General features: G+C 43.3%; 1 pseudogene; it reads left to right on the forward strand.

The window, feature by feature from the left end:
- Positions 1-1346: 1346 nt before the first annotated feature.
- LOC130844432 (F-box/WD repeat-containing protein 12-like) lies at positions 1347-19975 on the forward strand (annotated as a pseudogene).

The following is a 19975-nucleotide window of genomic DNA, read 5'->3' on the forward strand; positions in this document are numbered from 1 at the left end:
CCGGAAATATGCAAATAAAAGGAAAGGAATAGAAATGTATAAAAGATAGGATGAAAGGAAGCTATGAGAGATATGTTGTCCGTACTACCAAAAACTTAGCTAGAAATAGAAGTATATAAAAAGGCAAAAATATAAAAATAGAATAAAAAATAGAATTAAGAAAATATGTTGTAAAACTTGTAGATCCCTTAGGACTAAGATTGTAATTATTAATGGAAAAATAAAAAAGGGAGAGAAAAAGAAAAAAAAAATCCAGAACTCATCCCAGAATGGACCAGTTCAGTAGAATTGATACTAATATTTCTGTTTCTTTAGAGTCTCAGCTGTAAGTGTCCTCCTACTCGCCTTGGGTTTTTTGTATTATTCTGTGACCAGCAGAGGTTCCTTTATTGTTCCTCTGTAAGTATTGGTGTGTGGGGAGGGAGAGGGTACAGTAGTGGCTCCTTCCCCTGGGAGTGAGTGAGCAGTGGCGCACTGTTGTTTCAGTCGGGCTTGGAAGTGCCTGTTGCAGACGGACGCCGGTGGCTCAGGTGTAAACAGAAAGTCTCAGAGTTGGGCCTTTCTCAGGGTTTTTTTGTTTGTTTGTTTCTCGGCAGCCTCCCTGCTGCCAGTGCTCCAAGGGGTTTTAATCTAGCCCCGCCTGAGTGCCTGAGGGTGCTTGTTATTCCTGAGTGCCTTAGGTGGCCCACAGGGGGTCCCTCCACTGCCTGCTGCAGGTGCCGAAAGAGAAAGAGAGGCTATGCTTGCGGCTCCTCCCCTCCGCCCATGAGCCTGCAGCATCCAGCAGCCATCGTGGCCAGGCAGCTCTCAGGGGCAAGCACTCCTCGCTGTGGGCCTCTTCCCTCCTGTCCTCTCAGTCCGTCACCTTACTGGTAACAATTTTTCTCACTCTGAATCAGCTCTCCAGTTCCTACATTCCCACTCCTGGACCCTCTGTTCAGCTGTGAATCAACGTCTCAGTCCAGGAACGCTGAGCTGCGGTGTGGACCCTCCATGTGTTTCTCACTTCCTCCCGTCTGCCACAGCTCTGCCGCTTCACCCTCTTTGAGCCATCGTAGATGCCTCCCTACCGGTTATGTCAGGATCCTTATAATCCTTTCTGGTGTCCGAGGTCGTGTGCTGGTGTTCAGTTGGTTCTCTATGGGAATTATTGTGTCTTTTGGTGCATTCCCAATGCATCTGTGGAGAGGGATGCATTCCACACCCTCTACTTCACCGCCATCTTTTTTTTCTTCCTAATCTACCTCGTTGTTCTAACTATCAGAATCCTGAGAGAGACTGTGTATCTGGGAATCAGCCCATCTTGGACCAGTTGTTTTCCTCTGTGCTAATGGCCGTGACAGGGCATGGACCTTGGCCAGGCCTGGCCCGTGGTGGCACTGCTGGGTGCACTGCTTGGAAGGGTGTGTTCTGAGCAGGCAGCTGCAGATATGCAACAGAAGCTGTTTACATCCACAGGCCCGAATGTGCTTATCTGTAAACCTGGGCTCCTTGGGGACCAAGTGAGATGCTCCAAGTGGAAGTTCTCTGTATGCGGCCCTGCACAGCCCTGGTTCTGAGTACAGCCCAGGTCCCAGGCAGGGTGGGTAGTATTGGGTCCTGCCTCCCTGTGCAGCCTTCTTCAGTTGAGCTGTAGGTAACCACCAGGAATGCTTCAGACATGCTGTGCCCATGCTCACAAAAGACCCCACCATCAGTCCCCCTGCAATGGCACAATCCCAGGCAGTGTCCACACCCATGCTCAGCAACTGCTTTCCTCCTGGATGCACCTGTCTCCTCTGTGGTGGAACATTTCTTCTGTGTTGTGTTCCCTACCAAGCTGTGCATCCTGTGAGGATGGGGATCACACCCTTTCCACCTACACTTCCCCAGTGTGAGCTGGGTGATGGTTGAATGAATGAAAATAATACATGTTTAGGAAATGAATGGGGTCTATGTGAGTTGTTACGTTAATCTTGCTGTTGTCCAGGGCACGGAGATCTGGTCGAGCCCTCTGCAGCCTGTGGCTCTGCTGAATTTGGTGACCTACCCTCAGCTGCAACTGGTTGTCACCGTGGACAAGTGGGGACTGATCAAAGTATGGAAAGCAGAGGAAGGGTGTGAGCAAGCCTCTTTCTCCCTGCCTACGTACTCGTCTTCATTGGAGGCCTGTGACATTCCAGAGGGCCCCCTCCTGCTGGTGAGTGACCCGGCTCCCAGGAGTCTCTGCTGTTTCCCAGGGTCTGTGGACCTGGCACCAGACCACTGTGCTGGGTGGCACCTTGCCCTGTGGGCTGGCTGTGATTTTTTATCCACGGGCTCCTGCTTTCCTGTTTCCTGGTCCTGCTCATAGTCATTCTTCCCCTTGCAGTTCCTTCTCCCTACTGCATTCTCACCCTTCTTTCCCCCTTTTCAAGTCTCTGTGAGGGCCCAACTCAAAGGAAAATTGAGGCATGTTTGACAGAATGCAAGCATTTGCCTGAGATGATGCAGGCCTCCTGTTGTCAGGACATTTGGTTTAGAGGTGATTCTTAGGCATTGGGAGGGAGCATTTGACCACAGAGAAATAGTGAAAGTGGGTATAAGCTGTCAGATGGAGGAAGTGGCCTCCATCTGGGGTCAGTATCCTCCTCCTGGAGGGAAGGAGGTCTTTGAAAGTGTGGGCAAGCTGGCATCCCAAATATCAAGATGAACAGACATCCAGGAAAAGTTTCATATGTAAACAGAACTAACTCTGTAAATGAACTAAGCTTGTAAACAAGAAAAGTAAGACCTGATGAAACAGATTTCATATAAACAACTCTATAGTTGTTTAAAGACTTTGGAATAAGTGTAATTAACATCTCCACAGCAATTTGAGAATATATTGTACAGATGAAGAGGAAGCCACTATGATTCTCTCCTGGGAATGGTAGAGCACATGATTCACACTTACTTGTTGGTAAAGGACAATTAGAAAAATTAGAATATATATCAGGTCAGAGAGTTAAAAAGAACAAATGGTTTCTAAGCCAAGATTCAGAAGGTGGCAGAAATCAAAGTGTTGAGCTTAACACTGGGGCTGCCTTTGTTCTGGAGATGTTTACTTCAAGGCTAAGGGGATGAGCAGAGCTTTAATAGCAAAGTAGAGAAAAGTTGGAGTGCAGGGCCACCAAGGTTTGGGGCCCTGTGAAGTCTCTTACTTTGGGCAGGTTATCAAGTTGCAACCTAAGGGTGAGGGTGGTCTGAAAGTAAACGGTCCCTGCACTGGCTGCAGCTGCCCAGTTACCAGGTAGGAGTGAGTGAAAATCCTTTCTGGAGGTTAACACCTCCCAAGGCCTCTCTGTTCAAATACAGTGTTCAGCACTCAGAGCTGAGTAGGGCATGTGAGATGAGATAATGTGAACTACCCAAGGCAATCTGCAGATTCAGTGCAATCCCTATCAAACTACCGATGGCATTTTTCACAGAACTAGAGCAAAAGTTTTAAAATTTATATGGAAACACAAAAGATCCCGAATAGCCAAAGCAATCTTGAGAAAGAAAAACAGAGCTGAAGGAATCAGACACCCTGACTTCAGACTATACTATAAAGCTACCGTCATCAAAACAGTATGGTACTGGCACAAAAACAGAAATACATATCAATGGAAGTGGATAGAAAGCCCAGAAATAAACCCATGCACCTGTGGTCAATTAATCTATGACAAGGGAGACAAGAATATACAATGGAGAAAAGACAGTCTCTTTGATAAGTGGTGCTGGGAAAACTGGACAGCTACGTGTAAAAGAATGAAATTAGAACATTCTCTAACACCATACACAAAAATAAACTCAAAATGGATCAAAGACTTAAATGTAAGGCCAGGCACTATAAAACTCATAGAGAAAAATATAGGAAGAACACTCTGTGACATAAATCGCATGATCCATCTGCTAGAGTAATGGAAATAAAAACAAAATAAACATGTGGGACCTATTAAACTTTTGTTTATAATAAAACGAAAAGACAACCCACAGAATGGGAGAAAATTTTTGCAAGTGATGCAACTGACAAGGGATTAATCTCCAAAATATACAAACAGCTTATGGAATTCTATGTCAAAAAAAAAAACACAAACAACCCAATCAAAATATGGGCAGAAGATCTAAATAGACAATTCTCCAAAGAAGGCATACAGATGGCCAAAAACCACATGAAAAGATGCTCAGCATCACTAGTTATTGGAGAAATGCAAATCATGATGCTAAAACATCAATGAGATATCACTTCATGCTGGTCACAATGGCCATCATCAAAAAGTCTACAAACAGTAAATGCTGTAGTGGCTGTGGAGAAGAGAACCCTCCTACTGTTGGTGGTAATGTAAATTGGTACAACCACTATGGAAAACAGAATGGAGCGTCCTTAAAAAACTTAAAATAGAGCTACCATATGACTCAGCAATCCCACTCCTGGGCATATATCTGGAGAAAACCATAATCCGAGAGGATGCACACACCCCTATGTTCATTGCAGCACTATTTACAATAGCCAAGATATGGAAGCAGCCTAAATGTTCATTGACAGAGGAGTGGATAAAGAAGATGTGGTACATGTATACAAGGAAATATTACTCAGCCATAAAAAAGAATGAAATAATGCCATTTGCGGCAACATGAATAGACCTAGAGATTATCATACTAAATGAAATGAGTCAGACAGAGAAGGACATATACCATATGATGTCACTCATATGTGGAATCTAATTGAAAAAAAAAAGATACAAGTGAACTTAGTTACAAAACAGAAGCAGGCTTAATAGATATCAAAAACAAACTTATGGTTACCAAAGGGGGAAAATGGTGGGGAGGGATAAATCAGGAGCTTGGGATGAACACATGCAACTGCTATATATATGATAGATAACCAACAAGGACCTACTGTATAGCACAGGGAACTCTACCCAATATTCTGTAATAACATATATGAGAAAGAATCTAAAAAAGAATGAATATATGTATATGTATAACTGAATCACTTTGCTCTACACCTGAAACTAACACAACATTGTAAATCAACTATACTCCAATAGAAATTTAAAAAAAAAGGAGATAATGTGAACTAGGACCTGTAGGATAAGCAGCAGACAATGTCAGTAGAGCCCCAGGGGCTTCAGATATTGCAGTTAGTAGCTCTAAACACTAGCAAGCATATAGTTGCTCTGCTCAGGGAGAGAAATTTCAACAGAGAACTGAAAGCCATGAAAAATGATGTTGTAGATTTGGAAAAGAACCAAGTAGAAGGAAATTCTAGCGTAGCAGAACTGAATAACAAAGGTTAGGACTCAGTGGATGAATTTAATAGCAGGACAGTTGAATCACACAAAAGTCTGGGGAGGGTGAGGGGAGCTTGTGGGCCACTGGCAGTGTTCTACTTCTTTACTTTGGTAGCAACATGAACATTTATTTTGTAATAAGTTACTGAGCTTTTTTACGTTTATGTTTTGTGCAAGTTTCCATGTGTATTATATATATCAATTAAGAAGTTAAGAATATAAAAGAATAGTGAACTGGACTATCAAAGTAATTTTCTGGAATGGAATGGGGATACCAAGAGTGGTAAATGTAGAAGAGAGGCTGAGAGATGGAGACCACTGTTTCTCAGACTTGAATGGGACGTGAATCAGTGGGGGGTCTTGTTTAAATGAAGATTCTGATTCGGTGGGTCCCTGGGGATGCCTGAGATTTTTGAGTTTTTTAGAAGCTTCTTGAGAATATTGATGCTATCAGGTCACAGAACACACTTTGAGTGGTGAGGCCATAAAGGATCCATGAAAAATTCTACTATTCGTTTCTTTGATGTCCTAAGAGTAGGTGAGGCAGGGAGGCATGAGAAACATTTGAAGAGATGATGGTACATATGTTTCCAAACTAGACTAAGGACGTTAATCCATGGAATCAGGAAGTCCCCGCAAACCCCAAGCAGGGTAAATAAAAATAAATCTGCATAGAGACCCATCAGAGTGAACTGAGATCATTGAAGACTAAGAAAAATCTATTTAGTAGCAGCAAGAGGAAATAAAACTACCTTCAGTGTAATACTAATGAAACTGCTTCAATCAAAGGGAAAGTGACCACAGATGAAATTTCAGAGAAGCAGGAAAGATTTATGAGCAAAAACTGTGGGCAATATGAGGAAATCTAAATGAGTATCAACTGTATAAAACAGCAACAACAATCCCTTATGCACTTTTAACTATATATAGAAGTAAAATGTGTGACTTTAGCATTTAGGTTAGGAGCAGTTTATGAAGAATTGAACGGTCTAAGCTCCTTAAATTGTCCAAGAAGATTAAACATACCAATTAGCCTGCGTTAAATTGGCAGATGAAGGGAAGTTCTTTGGGGTGACTTGCTCAGGAGCTCAGTATTGTGTGAAATGAGAGTCTTGGTCACTGTAGGTAATGTCTGGGTCTGCAAAGCGGATAGAGGTGCCTGGTATATGTGGAGACATGTGTGACCGTCATTAATATTTGGGATGTCTGGGGGGCAGGAGGTCCTGAGGTCTTCATCCCAAAGGGGGAAACCTTGGATAAGAATTTAGTTTCTGCATTCACTGGCCACATGGCCACACCACATGGCCTGAGAGTGTAAACATGCATGTTCAGGGCTGGTTGTTGGCTGGGCATTGAGGGCTAAGCTGACTGCCTGGAGGTTAACCATTTGTGTGGACTGTTGGGTCCTTCCTCTATCAGGGATACCTGGTTAAGGTACAGGCAGCAGCACTGCTCTGGTGGACCACATGGCATGGGGTGGTGGCAGTGCTATCTATACAGTGTGAGAATTCCTTTTCTTATCTACTCAAAGGGTGGCCTACTCTAGTGTCATTGCCTGTGGCAAGGGTCTGAGGACAATGGGAAGCTGCTTCCTCCCGCACCAGATGACCAGGACTGCCTTCACCCTGAAGGTGTCATTTCTGTCTTAGCAAGGAGGCTTTAGTGGCTTTGCAGAGCCTGCAGGATGCTACCTCCACCTCCTGAGGCACAATACCTACCTGACAACAAAGAGTCATGGGTTCTGGACCTGTGATCACCTCTGTCACCACAAGAGCCCAGATATAACTATAACTTTCACTTTGATCGTGTGTTGTGCATGGCCGAGGTTGGCAGATTTTATACCAGAAGCACTGACTTTCTTGAGGTTGCCCTGTCAGAGGATGGGGCAGGATCAACCCCTAACCAAAATTTGGATCAAATTTTGGAGACTGCTGACTACTTATGTACCAACAGGGTACGGAAAAGAGTATTCCCCCAAAATTCAGGTCTGCCCAGGGCCTCAAAATGTGACCTTCTTTGTCCTTCCTTGGAAATGGTGCATTTGCCATATATTTAAGGATCTCAAGATGAAATCATCCTAGATTTAGTTTGGGCCCTTAATCTAACAAGTGGTATCTTTATAAGAAGAGGAGAGGACACACACACACACACACACACACACACACACACACACACACACACACAGAGAAGCCATGTGCAGACGCTACAGACATTGGGATGTGCTGTTACAAGCCAAGGAAAGCCCTAGAGCCTTCAGAGGAAGCATAGCCCTGCTGGCACCTTGATTTCAGACCTATAGCCTCCAGAACTGTGAGAGAATAAATTTTTGTTTTTATAAGTCACCTTGTTTTGTTACTGCACTCCTAGGAAACTAATGCAAGACTCATCTAAAAGAGAACACTTAAGGATGTTTGGAATTAAAAGAATGGGAAAATGATGGGCGTTGGAGATGCTAATCAGAAGCTAGCTGACACAGCTAGTAATGTTAGATGAGAAGACGAGATGATAAAAGTCTTTACTGTATCTTAGCAGTCATTTCAGAATAATAATTAGATCAACCTCCCAGGAAGATACAGCAAGGCTAATTTTTGCTTTGTAGGTTTTTTTGTTTATTTTGGTTTTGGTTTTGGTTTTGGTTTTTGGTTTTTGTGTTTTGTTGTTGTTGTTGTTGTGTTTTGTTTTTGTGTGTGTGTATGTTTTTGTTGGTGGTGGTTTTATTTATTTATTTATTTTGGCCACGCCATGCAGCACGTGGGATCTTAGTTCCCTGACCAGGGATTGAACCTGCGCTCCCTGCAGTGGAAGCTCAGAGTCCTAACCACTGGACTGCCAGGGAAGTCCCTGGCAAGGCTAATTTTTAATGCACCTCCAAAATATAGCCTAAAATATATATCAAGCAAAAATGTGTGGAATTTCAAACAGAAATGGCCAAAGCTATGAGCAGAGGAGAAATTTCTGTTACCTGGCTAAAGAGAGATGATCTGGGTGGACCCACACGCATTCCATGAGCACTGTAAAAGCAGACAGTTTTCTCTGGCTGGTCACAGAAGGGGAAGTCAGAGAAGCGAGGGCACAGGGGCCTTACGTGCTAGCTGCCAGGCTGTTAGTGGGCCTGGGAATGAGAATAATCTCTGCCAACAGCCAGCGGGCGGGGAAACCTCAGTTCTGCAGCCACAATGTCCTGAATTGCCAACAACCTGAATGGGCCCCCAAATGAGAAGCCAGCACCCTGCCACCTTGACTCGGCTTTGTGTGACTTTTTCTCTGTCCCAAGGGTTATTTGGAAGTTGTTCTACATGTAGGTCAGTGGCTCATTTCAAGTTAAATTCTATTTGTGTACAAGGTCCATTTACCAAACCCAGGCGGCAGTGGGAGTCAGGGGGACAAGATTGTAAAGTCAGAAAGAGTGTGATTTTATGCTGTGGTTTAAAACTAGAATTTTGGAATGACATGTTTTTTCTTGTCAGAGTAAGTCCTACAAAGTAAGCACAGGGCTGACAGATTTTATATTCCTCCTGGGTTATGGTGAGACCGCCGACCTCACAGCTGTCAGTTACTTCTCACGAGGTATGCAGTAAATTCAACCTCCTGTGACAGACATCTTACAATGAAAGAATACAATGCACCAAACTAATTATTTTGTTTTTTGAAAAATTTTTAAAGAAATTTTCTCTGTTTATTTACTGACTGCATTGGGTCTTTGTTGCTGCATGTGGGCTTTCTCTAGTTGTGGTGAGTGGGGGCTGTTCTTTGTTGTGGTGCACAGGCTTCTCATTGTGGTGACTTCTCTTGTTGTGGAGCACCGGCTCTAGGCATGAGGGCTCAGTAGGTGTGGCTAGTGGGATCTAGAGTGCAGGCTTAGTAGTTGTGGCGCATGGGCTTAGTTGCTCCGTGGCATGTGAGATCTTCCCGGACCAGGGCTCGAACCTGTGTCCCCTGCATTGGTAGGTGGATTCTTAACCACTGCACCACCAGAGAAGTCCCTTAATATTAGTTTTTTAAAATCAGGATTGAATGTTGAATTTTGTGAAAGGCTTTTTCAGCATGGAGATATAGGATTTTCTCCTTAGTTCTGTTGTTATGGTGAAATATTGGATTTTTAAAATATGTCATCCATGCATTTCTTTTTAATGTACTGATGTATTTTAAATGCTGATATTTTATTAAGATTTTGGATCTGTGTATGTGAGATTGTTCTGTAGTTCTTCTTTGGGGACTTTCCTTTATCAGGGTTACATATAAAGGCTCTGCTTTCTTCATGAAAGAAATCTGAACATTTTTCTTCTTTTTTAATGCTTTGGAACAATTTAAGTTACATTGAAATTACATACTTTTCAGTTTGGTAGAATTAATCTTTGACATCATCTGGTGCTGGATACTTTTTTGTCCCGTAGTTTTCTCTCTCTCATCTATGGAAATTGATCTGCTCAAGCCTTTCTGTCTCTGCTGGGATCAATTTTGATATATTGTATTTTTCTAGGGAAATGCCCAATATATCCAAGTTTTCAATTTTTTATGCACACAATTGTCTAGGATATTCTCTTAAGGTTTTTTTTCTTTAAATTTCCTCTATTTGAACATTTGTTTCCCTCTTGTCATTTCTTCTTGTATATAAGACCTTTCTCCCATTTTTTTTCTGATTATATTAGCTAGTGCCTTGTCTGTTTTATTTAATATTGTTATTGATTTCTAGTTTTATATCACTGTGATTAGAGCATATTGTTTGTATTACATTGCCATACATAATTTATTAAGTTTTCTTTGTGACTCTATATTCAGTTTTTGTAAATGTCCGTGTGTGCTTGCAAGGGCAGTGTGTTCTCCATTATTGGGTGCAAAGGTCCAAATATAGTCATTTTTTTTTTATTAGAGTATTATTGGTTTACACTGTTGTGCCAGTTTCTGCTGTACAACAAAGTGAGTCAGCTGTATTTATACATATGTCGCCATATCCCCTCCCTTTTGAGTCTCCCTCCCACCCTCCTCATCCCACCCCTCTAGGTCATCACCAAGCATCAAGTTGATCTCCCTGTGTTAGGCAGCAGCTTCCCACTAGCTACCTATTTTACATTTAGTAGTGTATATATGTCATTGCTATTCTCTCACCTCGTCCCAGCTTCCCCTCCCCGCCATGTCCTCAAGTCCATTCTCTACATCTGCATCTTTATTCTTACCCTGCCATTGGGTTCATCAGTACCATTTTTTTTAGATTCCATATATATGAGTTAGCATACAGTATTTCTCTTTCTCTTTCGGCTTACACACTCTGTGTGACAGGCTCTAGGTCCAGCCACCTCACTGCAAATAACTCAGTTTCATTCCTTTTTATGGCTGAGTAATATTCCATTGTATATATGTGCCACATCTTCTTTATCCATTCATCTGTTGATGGGCATTTAGGTTGCTTCCATGTCCTGGCTATTGTAAATAGTGCTGCAATGAACATTATGGTACATGTATCTTTTTGAATTATGGTTTTCTCAGGGTATATGCCCAGTAGTGGGATTGTTGGGTCATTTGGTAGTTCTATTTTTAGCTTTTTAAGGACCCTCCAAACTGTTTTCCATAGTGGCTGTACCAGTTTACATTCCCACTAACAGTGCAGGAGGGTTCTCTTTTCTCCACACCCTCTCCAGCATTTATTGTTTCTAGATTTCTTGATGATGGCCATTCTGACTGATGTGTGGTGATACCTCATTGTGGCTTTGACTTGCATTTCTCTGATGAGAAGTGATGTTGAGCATCTTTTCACATGCCTCTTGGCCATCTGCATGTCTTCTTTGGAGAAATGTCTATTTAGGTTTCCCGCCCATTTTTTGATTGGGTTGTTTTTTCAATATTGAGCTGCATGAGCTCCTTGTATATTTTGGAGATTAATCCTTTGTCAGTTGTTTCATTGATGAATATTTTCTCCCATTCTGAGGGTTGTATTCTTGTCTTGTTTATGGTTTCTTTTGCTGTGCAAAATCAAAGAAGAAATAAAAAAATACCTAGAAAACAATAACAATGAAAACACAACGACCCAAAACCTATGGGATGCAGCAAAAGCAGTTCTAAGAGGGAAGTTTATAGCAATACAATCCTACCTCAAGAAACAAGAAAAATATCGAATTAGCAACCTAACCTTACACCTAAAACAATTAGAGAGAGAAGAACAAAAAACCCCCAAAGTGAGCAGAAGGAAACAAATCATAAAGATTAGATCAGAAATAAATGAAAAAGAAATGAAGGAAACAATAGCAAAGATCAATAAAACTAAAAGCTGGTTCTTTGAGAAGATTAACAAAATTGATAAACCATTAGCCAGACTCATCAGGAAAAAAAGAGAGAAGACACAAAACAACAGAATTAGAAATGAAAAAGGAGAAGTAACAACCGACACCACAGAAATACAGAAGATCATGAGAGACTACTACAAGCAACTATACGCCAATAAATTGGACAACCTGGTAGAAATGGGTAAATTCTTAGAAAAGTACAATCTTGCAAGACTGAACCAGGAAGAAATAGAAAATATGAGCAGACCAATCACAAGCACTGAAATTGAAACTGTGATTAAAAATCTTCCAACAAACAAAAGCCCAGGGCCAGATGGCTTCACAGGCGAACTCTATCAAACATTTAGAGAAAAGCTAACAGGTATTCTTCTCAAACTCTTCCAAAATATAGCAGAAGGAGAAACACTCCCAAACTCATTCTATGAGGCCACCATCATTCTGATACCAAAACCAGACAAAGATGTCACAAAAAAAGAAAATATAGATAGTTGTGTTTTCTTTTGTTCATCAATCTGAAAATCGTTTTATTTGAATAAGTGAATTAAGCCATTTACACTGCACGATATCGCCTTGCATTTTATCTCACGTTTGCTCTGTGATGTGGTTCATTACCAGGCTCCTTTCTCCACATCTGTTTTCTTCCTGTTTAATCTGTGTGTTGGGTTAGGGGGTGATATCTTTTGTCATATAGGCAGGTTTGTATTTTTGTTGTAGTGGTTTTCTTTATCTTAACATTGTCTCTCTCCTTTTTCCTTGGTATGGCCTGTCTCCTATTATATTTGTTAACTTTCGATGACACTCCTTTACTCCTACGGTAGTTGAATTATTCTATTTTGATCTTTCTTCTCATTTTTTAAGATGTATTATTTCCAACTTTTTTGAGACCATACAGTATTTATACACTGTTCTTCCCTTGTGTCCACTTTTTTATTTAATAGCTCTTTGATCTACAGTTTAATATATTTCATAACCACAGCAGTTCTTTGGTGACCTTTTCCTTGTATCTTGTGGTTTGATGAAGCCCATCCCCTAGTCAGTTCCCGAGGAAGTGCTCAGGAATGCAGTTCTTGCATATTTAACGCTGCTGTTCTGTAGCCTTGATGCTTGAAGGATGGCCTGGCTGGGCACTAAATCCCTGGCTCATGCTTTCCTTGAATTTTGTGGAAATATTCCACAGTGTATACTTCTGTTGAAAAGTCTACAGCCATCCTTATTTCTTTTGTTAGACACTGGACTTTTTAAATCAAAGGCCTAAAAGACTTTTTTGAAATATTTAAAGCGTAGTAGTTGTATTGTGACATGTCTGTGATGACCATCCCAGCTCAACTTTCCCAGGATTTCTTTTATTTCCAAAAAAGTTTCATTGCACATGAGTTTTAAATGTCTGTTAATTATTTAACTTTTCCTTTGTACGAAACTCACTTATGTGTTTATTAGATCTTCGCTTCTCTTCTTGGACACCTTCTCTTCGATTCTTTTTGGTTCTTGATTCCATTTTTGTTCTCTTGCTTGCAGGCCGCCTGTGCCGAAGGGGCGCTCTACATGCTGATGGTGCCACAGCTGCAGCCACTCTCCAGAGTGAACGTGTTTCCCAACAACCCCACCAGTCTCCTCTGCTCTCCTGACCGGCAGTGGGTGTTTGCATCAACCCAGAACTCAGACCTGGGCCCGAAGGTCAGTGGTGGGCTGTGTCCCTTGCCGGAGGGAGGGGCCTGGCTCTATGTATACAGGGTGACGGGTCCTGTGCCCTAGGCTTGTGGGGTGCATCTGGGGGCAGCTTCTCACGTAGGACCAAGTCCCATAGCCGTGAGGATGATGACGATGAGTCATCCGTGGCTGTTCACAGCAGTGAACCCCTTCTCAGGGCCACCAGCTGGGTTGATGGCTGTGTTGGCCTCTCCCAGGAACCTCTACTCTTTCTAGGCTCCCATGTTGCCCACAGGTTGGAAGGGGTCAGCTGCCCAGCTGGAGACGGCAGAGTTTAGTTCTGAAGAGGTTTGGGGCCTTAGGGCCCTCCTGGTGGAAATGATCATGAGGTATTTGGTGGCCTGAGAACAGGCTTCCACAGGAGTGAGGAAGAGAGTTTCCAGGTCAGGCACAGAGGAGGTGCTGACAGCGTGGGGATAGTGTCCGTCACCTGCAGGCCCGCACACAGCTGGCCTGGGAGAGTGGCTGCCTCTGCGAGAGATTCTTGGACTCAGAGATGCTCAGCCTGGGTGCCAGGCTGAAAATTAGACCAGAGTAAAAAGTGGGCAGCTGGAGAGGGTCTTGAGACAAGGAAGGATAGAGAAAGAGAAGCAGTGGCAGAGCTGGACAGGATGGGCAGTGCTGGGACCTGGTAGCCAGGGGAGGCCAGTGGTCAGGGGGCAGCCAGAGGAGAGAGGCCACTGGATCAACGGGCAGCAACAGAGCAGTTCTGGGGGCCGGGAAGGGGTGTTTGGAGCCAGACTGCAAGGAGATAGGAAAGGAAGACAGAGGAAGACATGGGAAACAGAAGCAAGATGGTAAAATGCAGCTGCTCAAAAACAGAAAATCCGTTTATTTGATTCACCCATTACACTGACCTCACTGGGACTGGTGTGCCAAGATGTTTCCAGCGGGGCCAGATGTGAGCTGGGGTTGACCTTGCTCCCTCTTGGTCATTGCGGTCAGGAAAGGAGTGTCCACATGGGCCATCCTGTAAGACCCAGTAAGGTCACTGTGGGTGTGGGTCTGTGGAAGGGGCTTTCAGAGTGCTCCTGGGTTGAAGAAGTGCCCTCCCTCACTGGCAATGAGGAGACTTGCGGTGCTATTTTGCCAGGTGCTCCACACTCACTCCTTGCTCTGCCCGTCAGAAGACAAGCCTCCCGTCTCCGCCACTCTTCCCACCCGTCTGACACGCAGAGGCAGCCAGGCTAATGGTGATATACATAAGTGACAGCAGTGTGCAGTTGGCTGTTACCACCTATGAGCTGGGGGCCAAGAAGTCCAGGGATAGAGCGGATGTTCTGGGTGAGGATGCCCATATCAGGATGGTCACCACCACTGCCTTATAGTGCTTCAAGCACAGGTTCCTCATGTTTCCTTTGGGGTACTTTTTCTTTCTTTTCAGTGAATCCTAGTGACCCCACAGATGTTTTCTTGTGATTTTGTGTACTGGTGGAGTGGTTGAGTACTTGCTGTGTGTTGGGTCCTCTGCATGGCCCTGGGATTCAGACGTTAGCTACTGTCCACTCTCCTCCCTTCTCTGCTTCCATTCATCCCTATCTCTTCTTTCACAATTTTATGTCAGAGTCACAGTTCTCAGCACTGAGTGCATACAGAGATGAATAAAAGCCACAACTCTCTCTTCCCTAAGGAGCTCCTAGTCTAGTAGGAAAGTAAGACCCACATCCCTCTCCTTTCCTACCACCTCTGTTTCCCAAACCCCAAATCACCCTGATAGGCCTTTCTTATGGTCCTTATCATTTTTTTCTTTTGTATTCTATTCATTTGTTTTTGTGTCATCATTTGACCATAAATTTTACACTGAGCTTCCCAGCAGCCGAGGAAAAAAGGGAAATGGGATGGGTACTGTAATCCCTTGTCTGATATGAGAAAATGCATGAATTCTTCAGAAGAGGTAATTTTATTTTCCTGCTGCTAAACTCCATGAGGAAATGATCAATTTTTTTTTTTAACAGGGAATGCTATACAGTATAAAAGACAGTATCTTCAACAGTAGTTTTGTCATAAATGTCACAGTTCTCATGTGGCCATTTCTTACATCAACGTGTTTTAGATGAGGAAGGGTAGAACACAGGGTGGAAGCCTCATCCCTGGATAGCGCTGTGTGCCAGATACTGTCACTTTCACATGCATATGGCCTTGAACCTTTACAGCCCCTGTGAGGCTGTAATCAGCATCAAAATCAGCAGTTTAGAGCCGATGACCGGGAGGCGATGACCGGGAGGCAATGACCGGGAGGCGTAGGGGAGTAAATGCGTGGGTCCGGACTGAATGCAGGTGTGACCACAAAGTTGTTGTTGTTTTCATTATGCCACATCATCTTATGTGAGGCGTGTCTATTCCAGACCCCAGCTGCTACTAAGAAATGACAGTCTGTGTGTTTTTATTTCAAAAAGTACAACAGATCGCAAGTTTCCTGCTGCCAGACACCATGATGCCTCCTCACCTCATGAAGGGCCATGGCTTTCAGGTGATCCTGCTCGTGTCCAGATCGGAGCTGGTTCTCTTCACCATACACAGCCTGCAGCTGGCAGCCTTTCAGGACCACCAGAGGCCTATCACGACCACGTGGGTGGTGAGTGTGGTGCCCTGCCTGCCTGCCTGCCTCTCAGCTCCATACTTTGGAGCCCACGTCCCTGCCTCACTTGGTTTTTCATTTCAAGGACCAGAGTCGAGTCGTCACCTCTTTCTTCGACCTCTCCTTGCGAGTCTACGTGTGGAAAAAGGAAAATAAATTTCCTGTCCTCAAGAGCTGCTATCATTTGCTTGGTGGGTCGCACAGATGGGCCAGGTAATTGCTTCTGATTTTTAAAATGTTACCTGTATGATGGCCTCTCCTGGCCTCCCAGCAGGAGGATGCCATTGGAAAGGATGTGAATGGGACTTGGCGTCTTAGCCCAGCCTGCCCCTCACTATCTGGGGACCTGAGGCAAGTCATTGCTGATATTCATCCACTGTTTTATAGAAAGAAGCTACGCTGTGCATCATCTACATTATCTCCTTTAATGTACAAAACCACCGCCTGCAGTTAGCGTCACCCACATTTCCCAGATGAAACAGAGGCTCAGAGATGTAGCTGTTTTGCCCAAAGACCCACAGGGATGCATAGTGGAGCCCAGGGTGGGCTTTGATGCAGCCCTGCAGCCCGGCTCTTACCTCCCCTCCGTAACCCGCACAATCCCAGAGCCATTTACCATACCCAGGGGGAGTCAGTGGGGGCAAGATTGTAAAAGTCAGAAAGAATGCGCTTTTGTGTTGTGGTTTAAAATTAGAATTTTGGAATGACTTATGTTCCTTCTTGTCAGAGTAAGTCCTACAAAGTAAGGACAGGGCTGACAGATGTTATACTCCCCCTGGGTTATGGTGAGACCACTGACCTCACAGCTGTCAGTTACTTGTCACGAGGTATGGGGTAAATTCAGCTTCCCATAACAAACATCTCACAGTGTTAAATGAAAAAATACAATGCCCCAAACTAAATATTTTTAAAATTAAAGATTTCTATAACAAACCTACCTAGTTTCTGAGTTTGCGAGCCCTAATGCTCCACCTCCACACTGCAGGCCGTGAAGTGCTGTATTTTTCCTACTTAGCACCCTGATATGTTGCTACTTACTCTCCCCTGCACTCGGGATAGGTGGCCTTGCTGGGCTGTTTCTGCGTTTGGCCACAGGCCAGCCTTTGTGAAGCAAAGCCCTCAGGCCGGTGGCTACACTCCCCACAAGCACTCATGACTCCTCAGTAATGATTTTCTCCCTCCAGTGGCAGGAAAACCTTTCCTCTTCTAAGGGAGACATCCGTGCAGACACTTGTTGCCACTGGAAAGAGGCCATTGAAGAGGTTGCCAGGGCCCTGGCCAGCTCACCCTTCAGGGGTTTGTGTGCTGATGTTGGCCTCCAAGATGTGATTTTTTTTCTTTCCTTTTTTATACATGTCTTTAAAGAATTCTTACATCATTACTGAATGGTTAGAATATCTTTTCACTGAAGTAACACTTGTCAACTTAACAAGGAAGGAGCACTTCTAGAAACTTCTTTCTTACATGTTTTTTTTTAAAGGTCTTTATTGGAATATAATTGCTTTACACTGCTGTGCCACCCTTTGAGGTACACCAGAGTGAAGCAGCTGTACTTATACATGTTATCCCCATATCCCCTCCCTTCTGCGACTCCCTCCTACCCTCCCCACCCTGGCCCTCTGGGTTATCACCCATCATCAAGTTTCTCTCCCTATGTTATGCAGCAGCCCGCTATCTGTTTTACATTTGGTAGTGTATATATGTCAATGCTACTCTATCACTTCGTCCCAGCTTCCCCTTCACCCTCCACCCCATGTCCTCAAGTCCTTTCTTCACATCTGCATCTTCATTCTTGCCCTGTCACTGGGTTCATCAGTACCATTTTTTTAGATTCCATATATATGAGTTAGCATATGTTTACATGTGTTTTTAAACACTGCACTACATGCATTACGCAAAGCAAAACTTTCATTCACTGAAATTATACTCATGGTGAGCATGTAGCAGAGTTAGAAACTTCTTTTTTACAGGTATTTGTAAACTGCACTACCTGCACTATAGGATGGTAAACTCATCCATTCACTGAAATGACTGTTCTCGATGTGAGTAGCACACTTAGAAGCATCTTCTGAGAAATGTGCTTTAATCAGAACCCTAGAATGGATTACAGTCTTGAATTACACTCTTTCCTGATTCATCACAGAGTCCTCGAGAAATCCTTAGTTGATTGGATGAGTGGTAATTTCTCTTTGGGAGTTTCATTTGGCAATCATAGACCCAGTAGTCTTGCTTCTTGCTGTTCCCTGCAAGACAGGCAGCCATGGACTGCATTTCCTCTCTCTTTTCCAGCACCTTATTGAATGCTGTAGGAGATAAAGAGTACTTTTTAGGAGCTTTTCGGTTTCCTAAAGTGTTATCATCTGTGAACATGTATTCTGATTCTCCAAAGAAAACGGGTGTGTTAAACATAAATTTAACAACAACCTAGCAGCGTACCCCTTGGAGAAATAAAACATATGTCTGCATGTGGCTACAAAGACTTGACTGTTCTTAGCAGCTTTGTTCAGAATACCCCGAAAGTGCAGACAGTGCAAATGTCCATCAGCAGGTGAATGGATAAACCCACAGGGGAATGTTACTCAGCCATAAAGAGGAACGGTGCATTGACACACACTTGACATGGGTGAACTGCAAAAGCATGGTGCCAGTGAAAGAAGTCAAATGTATAAGATCACGTATTGAATGATTCCATTAATGTGGTACATCCAGAAAATCTGTGGGAACAGAAGGTAAGTTACTGGCTGCCCGGGGTTGGGAGCCATTATTGCAAATGGCTATGACAGATCTTTTTGGGCTGATGGAAATATTCTTAAACTGGGTTTTGGTGATAGTTACACAGTTCTGCAAATTTAGTAAAAATCAGTTGAGGGGGGAGAAAGACTAAGACGAAGTCTCTAAAGAGAAAAAGAAAGAAGACAGGTGCTAGTTCAACCTTCTGTGCTAACAAACCACAGAGACTTCTGGCTGCCGTACCATCTCAGGGAGCACCTGTCACCCTGCTTCTTGCTCAGCCCCACATAGACCAGCCAATGCTGCAGTTTTCTGACGTAGTCTGGAAACTGTTGTATTCCAGTCTTGATGGTAATTCTAAATTGAATAGAACTTCAGTTGCTGCTTAAAGACACTCAGTAAATCAGCACAGAATTTACGTTGAAAGATATTTCATGAAAGCCAAAGCAGAAATATTTCAGAAGCAACCTATAGACAAAAACTGGGCTTCTGTAGGGAACTCAAGAAGTTCCTTCTCTAGTTTTTTTGTTTGTTGGTTTGATTCAGTTCTCTATACACTTGCTTCATTTTTCTCTTGTGCAATAGAACAGCATTGTATGTTTGTGGAAAAATGAGGGCCCCATTGGCTCCTGCATTTACATCTCCTTCACTGAGACTGGTTAGGAAATGATAGTACTTCTAAATTCTGGAGAAATGACTCTGACTTGCCCAGATTGGATGAGGTGCCTTCCACACCTGTATCAGGAGAAGTTTCTAGAGTAGCTGGAATCATTGTGATTCAGGCAGCTACTATCAGGAGGACCTAGAACTGATCACGCTCAAGTATGTGGTGATTTTTGCTAATTCATACAAATGAACGTAAGTCCTCAAGTCAGAGCCCAGAGTAAACACGGATGGGGTGGACTGGGTGGAAAAGGTACGAGGTTACACTCCATCTTCCTGTAAAAGCTTTGACACTTAAACATTTGTCCTTTTCTCAAGTTAACACACAGCATGCCCCTTCCCTTCGCAGTGGATCTACTCATGTGGAAAGCAACAGTATGAGCATTGTAGGCGTGGAAGCCAGAAACATCGGAACGAGTATTCTAAGATCATATTACTTCAAAGTGCAGTGTGGCTGAGATGACTGCATCAACTGAAGATGATCAGGACATCTGATGAGGAGCTTGTCTGCATACAAAGCCTAAAGTAATTAATGCATGAACATTGGGAAAGGAAGTAGTAATCCTCAAATACTATGGGCCACACACTGTGTGATGTGACTTTATTTTTAAATCCTGGCAAGAAGGCAACGAAATGGGTATTATTGTCTCTATTTTTCAGACAAAGAGCATGAAATATAACAGAAGAGTAGTTAACCCATTGTTATTCCATTTTCCAGCTATCAAGCAAGCTGCCCGGAGGTT

Source organism: Hippopotamus amphibius, chromosome 2 (assembly GCF_030028045.1).
Source record: "Hippopotamus amphibius kiboko isolate mHipAmp2 chromosome 2, mHipAmp2.hap2, whole genome shotgun sequence".
NCBI lineage: Eukaryota > Metazoa > Chordata > Mammalia > Artiodactyla > Hippopotamidae > Hippopotamus > Hippopotamus amphibius.